Here is a 7,918-nt window from a genome sequence, read left to right on the forward strand (position 1 = left end):
CGTGTTTCTGAGGGGTGCGCGGGGAGTTTTACACGCGTTTTTGCTGCTGCGGGAGGGGTACGTGTATTCTTGGGCATGCGCGGGAAGTTTTACACGTGTTTTCGTGGTTGGGGGGGCTGTATGCTGGTCCACTGGCCTTTGTGCCATCTACTGGATTTGTGCGCTGGTCATGGCGCACGAGGTGGGGTTGGGGGCGTAACTGGCGCTGCTGCAGGGTCGCTGCGCCACTCTGCACCACGGCTCCTTATGGATGTTGAAATCCATGAATACGCTGTGCGCTGAAATGGGTTTTGGTGCACGCAACTGGCGCAGACTGCCGTACGCGCACACGTTGCACCAGCCGCGTGCGCCACTTGTGCGCCAAATTCTATGAATTACCCCCTTAATGTTTTAAAACCGCAGACACTCACAATATTAAGTCAAGTTTGACCTCTGGAAAGGAGAGAGCCAATGTCATAGAAGATGTGGGATGGAAACAATTTTGGTCAGGGGTCACCACAAAGCGAATTGAGATCACCCTCTTAAAATATTGGGGGAATGGGTAAATTCGAAACTATTTAGAATATCCTTTTGGGTCTCAAAGCATCCAAGTGGACTTATTTTAGAAAGTTTCCAAAAAGTAGCAATAAAAAGAATATCCAGTGCAAGCTCCAATGGGGTCCCCAAATAGGTGAGCTTGAGCCAATAAATTAGGAGATTTCTCATACAAGACTATAGAGTCGAAAACAGCATTGCTTTTCACTGCCACAATTAAACCTCCTGATCGGTGACCACTATCCCCCTTTAAGGCAGCATTAAAGTATTCCATAAATCCATCCAATATCGGTTGCTTTTGAGCCAAACCTCTTCCAACAACATAATATCAAAGGCATTTAAAAGAAAAACCTCCTTGCAAATATGAAATAAATGACTTAAACCGTGTGTATTGCAGCAGAGAATCAGGGAGTCCTTATGGACAGAGTTTCCATTATTAAGATGTGGCTTCACTCTTGCAGCTAGTAAAAATGAAGGAAGGCAAGACCAAGCCCTTATTACCAAAAGGTCCGATTTAATAGAACAGATTTTAAAGATTAAGGAACTTGTATCCAAGCCACAGTGAATTTTCATCTGAGATATAACAGCAGGCTCCCGGATTCTTCCCCTGGCTAAACACATCTCCTTGCTGTCAGATTTCACATACAAGTCATGATTAACCAATTGAACATCATAACCAAGGGATACGAATACATCTGTTTCAACCAACATAATTGTACAAATTAAGGTCACTATAAATAAACCACTACTCTGTCTGTTCCTTCATCCACGGTGAAATCAATATAATTAATGTCACAAGACTTTATATTACGTAAACATGGTATTTCATGAACGAGGGTCAGAACATTTTGAAGACTTAAAACTGATGGGGAACAACCAATAAATATATGTTCAATGCTTTTTAGCATCTGAACACATTTTAATGGATTCCTTAGTTTGGTTATGATTTGTCACTGATCCGTTAGACGGAACCATCGCAGGATTCAAAATAGCTCTCTGAGTCAATAATTTCAAAGAATCTGAAACAAAAAAGTCGTCTTTTTTTCAAGTGACAGATTTCAGAGGCAGGGTGGTAGTTGTTTTTTTAATTTAAACCTATTATTGAATTTTCATGACATGTGCCACAGAAACCTGTGCATAATAGTATTTCCAGACATGGACTAGCATCACACTGATCAAGTGAAAAGCCAAAGCAAATCCATGAGACATGAGAATAAGTGTCCCAAGCAATCAAGACATTCCCACCTTACACAACCTTAATCCCCCACCTCCCACTAGTCCCACATCGTAGAGAACTTTTCTAGGCACCCTCCAACCATTTATACACGTTCCTCCATAGATACACACTGGTCCATGTCTTGTAACCATTTAGAAAGTTTCAACGGGTCCTTGGCCCCGCCATGTCATGCCAATATTTAATTTGCCGACAATCAAGGCAGTTGCTAAGAGCAGCTTTTCGTATCTGGTAAAGGGTGTTTCTCCCCATATACCAAGTACGACCAATTTTTGAACAGCAGGTATGGGTATGGGTTGCGTGAGTGTCCTGGACGTTCACCTCTGTACCACAAGCCAGAATCTCCTAATCACCAGACATTGCCAGAGTAGGTGGCAGAAGGTGCTCACTGCACATAGACATTGTAGACAATCTTAGTCCCGGGTGCGGACATATTTGAACAAGAGGTCACGGGTGCAATAAATCCGGTGGAACATTTTCAACTGCACTAGCCAGATCAGGCAGAAATAGCCGCTTTTCGGGAGGGCATTAGGGCCTTCTGCCATTCCTCACCCTCAATGGAACCCAGATCCCTTTCCCATCGAGACTTGAGTCTCCCATGCGAGTCTGCAGTGAAGTTAATGACCACTTGGTACAATATCTTTTTGGCCCATCTGGGAAGGATTTCATCATTATTATTTAGCTTTAAGAGGAATACAGATTGGGTAGTTGTAAACCCCTCGGGCTTGTGTATACATGGCATGTCTAAAACAGGGTATCTGTCTGGCGCTAGCAGCTGGTAGCCACTTTGTAATTCCCTGAATGTTTTAAGTCTTCCTTCCATAACCACGTCTCCTACTAGTCGGATAGCCTTAACCCACCAATATTCCCCAAAAAGTAGTTTCCCGATTTCCCAAGTTTCGATTGTTCATAAGGGGGCTGTCATGGTCACCACCCCGTTCCATCCCATTGCCTTCATAGTCATCTTATGTGCTTGGATAACCTGTTGCAATGCAAGAGGCAATCCCTGCACATTCCTGCTACCATATAGAGAAAAAAAGAGAGCCTTTGGGCTCCACCCATTGTCATTCGAGGCCTATGTGTGGGTAGGAGAGACCACTGTGCAGCCATTCATTGGCAGCAGCCAGATGTGCCATCCAGTGATCTTTCCTGACATCGAGGAGACCGATCTGACCCTCCCAGACCAAGCCACGCAGTGTTCGCAACGCTATTCTAGGCTGGGACCCGCCCCATAACAGCGTCACCATAGACTGTTCGATTATCTGATATTCCTGGCGGGTATCCTGACAGGAGTGTTTTGGAGAACGTACAAATACCTAGGAACGGTCATCATCTTAAAAAGAGTTGCCCTTCCAAGCAGCAAGAGGGGCAGAGCCGCCCAAAAGCAAACATCTGCCTGAACTCTCCTCATGACTGGTTTCAAATTGTGGTACAGGAATGCTTCAGGGTCTTGGCAGACATGAGTGCCCAAGTATTTAAAAGTGTCACCCAAAACAGGCCGGGGGCAGTCGGGGGACGGGGTGTGGCCTCCGGACCTCACTGGACTGGATACAGTAATGACTTATTCCAGTTAACTCGCAATCCTCTAAACTTCCCTGAATATCCGTAAGATTTCCATGACCTTATGGGTAGATCTACATGGCTTCCCCATATACAGTAGTAGGTCATCTGTGTAAATTGACACTCTGTTCTTCTATCGAGAGGGCCACACAAATCCCATCATCAGCAGATTCCCCCCTAACCATATCGCCAGTGGTTAGATGGTCAAAATCAATGGAGAAAGGGGACAGCCGTGGCGGGCAGGTGGTAATTAGGCTATATCTTCATCAGAGTAGCTTGAAATATCCCCCAGATTTGTCACCATCAGGTTCAAATGCAGATTGTCATACTTCTCTTGAACGTTCGATGGATTGCATTAAAGCAAAGGTTTAGGAACCGCTGGCAGCCATAGCGAAACGTCATTTGACCCCAGCCTCACAATCACTCAAATAAAGTACCACAATTTGTGCTTTTAAATTTCTTTTTTTAACAGCCATTGTATTTGAAGAGGGCCTGTAATCTCATTTACTGAAGTAGATTTTTGAAAAGAATTAGAATCCAGAACTTTTCCACAAAGATTCCTAAAGAAATTTCTAGACACATTATTCCTCAAGGTACGCACACTTTTCAAATTCTTAGATTCCTTTAGTTGTTGCTTGCGCATGGATTTCTTAAAAAATGGATGTTCTGGGTGGCGCTGTTGTGCATGACACAAGATGGCCGCTTGATTCTGTGGCTCGCATCCTTTCTGGGCTCAAAACAAAGCAATGGTGAAATACTTAATCGGAGGGTTACAGCGCCTCCCTGACCGACGCTGGGCTTTGTTGGTCCCACCATACCGCGGCTGGCCTGCGTTTTGTCTGCCGCCCATCTGATGCGACTGCTGCCTAGTCTGCCCACCTACGCCACAGCACTCAATCTGTGAAGGTGCCAGGTGCCAGTGCCAGGATAGACCAGCGACTGTGCATGCGGCTTGGGCGTGGTTCGCAGGGCTCTGCCCGCTCCTGCTTATATCTACTGGTGCCTGCACACCCTCAACCCTGAGCTCCCTGTTACATCTGGAAACCCACAGCTGCTCAATAGCGTCATCTCACTTCGTGAGCATCAACGTGATGAGTCGCTGTGTACTAGCCGGTGACACAGTATTGGTACCCTCACCTAGTCCTCCTCCACGTGCTGCTCTTGGTGGCTCACTTGCTCCGGACAGCACTGGCCTCTGTGCTGCACGCTCGGCAACTCCCACCCGCTCTCCCGAGGTGCTCGCTCCTGTGGCTTGGCTGTTTAAGCGGATAGTGTGCCTTATCTAAGACTGTATCGCCTGCATGGCTGAAACCTCCACACACCACAGCAATATTGGTCCCCAGTGCAATGGGCCCGATATCATCACAATTTAGGGCAGTGACACTATAATATATTCCCATCAAACCCTGATTGGTGGGTATGACCCCGGACGCAGCATCTACCACATCTGCTGCTTTCCCCGACCTTATACTCACAACTGCTGAACTACTTTGCTTACCAACCTGCTATCTCAGCACGGGGTGCAGCCATGACCAAAGGAGGGGGTAAAAAACAAAGCTCCATGAACTGGTTTACCAAAACTGCCCCTAAAGAGCTGGGGGAATCTGATGAGACTAGAGAGGGTCCTTCCGCATCTACAGCTGGGGAACCCACAGAGTTGCAGCGAATGATGGACTACCTGCGGTAGGGGTTCACTACCCTCAATACTAAACTTGATGACATGAGTGGCGCAATTAGTGCCATAAAGGCCTGCAGGGACAAAACCGATACACGAGTCACCGAGGCAGAGACCAGAATTGGGCTGGCAGAGGACGACATCACAGCAGCGCTCAGGACTGATGTAACTTCACTTACCAAGCAAGTGCAGGCAGTCAGCAAGAAAAATGATGATCTGGAGTCCTGGTCCCGGCACAATAACCCACGCATAATCAGGGTTCCTGAGGACAACATTGAAGGCCCCATGGAAGACTTTGTAGAACACTCTCCTCTCCCTTCTGGATGGTCCCAAGCTGTTCCCCCAGTTCGCTATAGAAAATGCTCATTGCTCACTGACCACAAAGCCTAAACCAGGAGCCCCTCCTTTCCCAATCATTGCCCAGGTCCTGAAATACTGTGACGGGACGCACTGTTGCGAACTGCCAGGGCTAAAGCTGATTTGCTGTTGGGTTCTAACAGAATTCATCTATGTCCTGATTTCTCTATCACCGTGCAGTAGGAACGGAAGTCCTTCCTTGCAGCGAAGAGGAGGCTTTGCATCCTTGGAGTTAAGTACGCTATGCTGTGTACAGCTAAGATTAGAGTTAAACATTCTGAGAAAGTTTACTTTTTTACAATCCCTGAGAAAGCAATGACATTTCTTGAGCAGCACTTCCCCGGCTGAACCTGCTTATCCTTCCAGTTTGCCGTTGGTTGTTGTTACATGCCATGGTTATGACTCTGACGTAGGACATTCTATATACACTTTGGTACTGTGGTTCACCCTGCATGGATATCTGTTGTCTTCCTGTGTACTGGTCACCCACATAGTAATGTGCATATCATACTTGTTACATACTACACTGCTGTGTTGAAGGCCGGGCTGTATGCTGCAAACAGTCCCCCCATGCAAAGTTGCAAAGGTTGTTGGTTTGGTTGGTATGGGGTGTTCACTCCTCTGATTGGGAGGGGGTGTCGGAGGTGGCTGGGTGGTTGGGGAAATTTAAATGGAAAATGCTTGACATGTGCGATAGGGTGCTTTTTGCTGGCCCGCCTTCGGCCCATCACCTACTGTCTGTGCATGAGCTGGAATGTTAGGGGATTGCGTAATCAAATCAAGATGTGGAAGCTTCAGCTTTATGCTGAGCGACACAACGCTCGCATTCTCTTCTTACGGGGAACACATGCACTACCTGCAGGATGCACTAGGTTTGCCAAAAGTTGGGGTACACATCGCTTTTATACACAATATTCCACTCAAAGCCGCAGTGTCATGATTCTTATTCACAAATCACTGCAATATGTACATAAGCCCACTCACGTAGATCCCCTTGGGCGCTATGTTCTGGTGCACGGTACAATATATTGTTTAGTTGTAGTATTGTTGAGCATACATGGGCCCACTGTTGATGACCCTGACTTTTACTCACATGTGATAGACCTTCTGGCAACGTATCCTCTTGTGCCCGTCCTGTGGGGCAGGGACTTTAATACCACACAGATCAGATAGAACAGCAGACATTGACAGCCAGATGCTGCCATTATCCCCGTGACCCAGACAACAGAGAAAAACCGTACAGATGTAAACTCCATCTCACTGAGCAAGATATGACACTTTATCAGATATTTTGACAAGCATATAGATATAGGGCGAGACATCACAACATAACAGGATACACAGAATTTAATAGTGGTTTATGTGCCGCTTTGTGATTATTTGTTTTTCAGATGAAAATAACTAAGGCATAGAACTGAATGTACTTATTACGGAGGAAAGCAAGAGTTGTCACTGAGCAAACAGAGAATAGTCGTTTTTGCTTCACAAATGCATTTATACCGGCCTCGAAGAAACAGCAGATTTGTGAAGTAACACGCACACACGTGTGCTAATTCGGTAAACACAGAAGTTTGCAGGTACTTTATGTATACGATTTTTGTGGCTTACAATTCATGTTGATAATTCATATTGACTTGAGAGGTTTACGTATTATTGACAGATGTCACTAGCACTCAGAAGTTCAGTTGATACATGTTGTAACCTGGTCTAAACAAGAATGTATATTGTTTTTGGATCCTGTAAAATTCTCCCTGAAGAAGGCCCACAGAAAAGGTCCGAAAAGCATTGGCTTTACTTGTATTCTGCTAATTCATAAGAATGAACTCTAATTAAAATACTTTTTGATGACCTGACAAATGACACAACAAACTCTTGCTTTGGTTCACAAATACAATAAGATGAAATGAAGGAATACATTTTTCCAGTAGTATTTACTACAACAAGTTGGCGACCCCAGGTCTGATGAAAGTTTTCATCAGACACTTTCTTTCGGACTTTAATACCATCGTTCATAGGTCCGGGAGCAGAGCCCAGCAGCTATCTAGGACCTTGAATCTGGCTTGGGAGGCAAAGCATATCACAGGACGCCTGTGGAGACTTAGGCCTCATGCTGCATTACTCGATCCTGTATTTGAGGGTGAGTTGGTGGAGTGTGTTGACGATTACTTATTAAAGCCGGTACCGTGGATTCCCTTTCTACTCTTTGGGAGAGTTTTCAGGCCTACATCTGCGGTATGGCTCTGGCTAAAGGATCAGGGATTTTTAAGGCCATCCGCCAAAACATCAGAGACAGCGAAGCCTCCCTCAAGTTACTTGAAACGCAATATGCAGCAAACCCGGCAACCACCACGATAGCTGAAATAAAAGATGCACTAGACAATTTCAGAGGCCACACTGAAAGGGAACAGAAATTCCTGGATAGCCCAGGGGCAGCAAGGCAGTATGGCGAAGGGGAGCACCCAGGAAGACTGCTAGCTAGGGTTGTGCAACAGGAGGAAGGTGACCGCCCATCCCGTTCATCGAGGATGCTGCTGGGGTGCTTGTCCACACTGTAGGGG

The sequence above is a fragment of the Ambystoma mexicanum genome, chromosome 7p, assembly GCF_040938575.1.
Source record: "Ambystoma mexicanum isolate Mex_15411 chromosome 7p, UKY_AmexF1_1, whole genome shotgun sequence".
NCBI classification, from domain to species: domain Eukaryota; kingdom Metazoa; phylum Chordata; class Amphibia; order Caudata; family Ambystomatidae; genus Ambystoma; species Ambystoma mexicanum.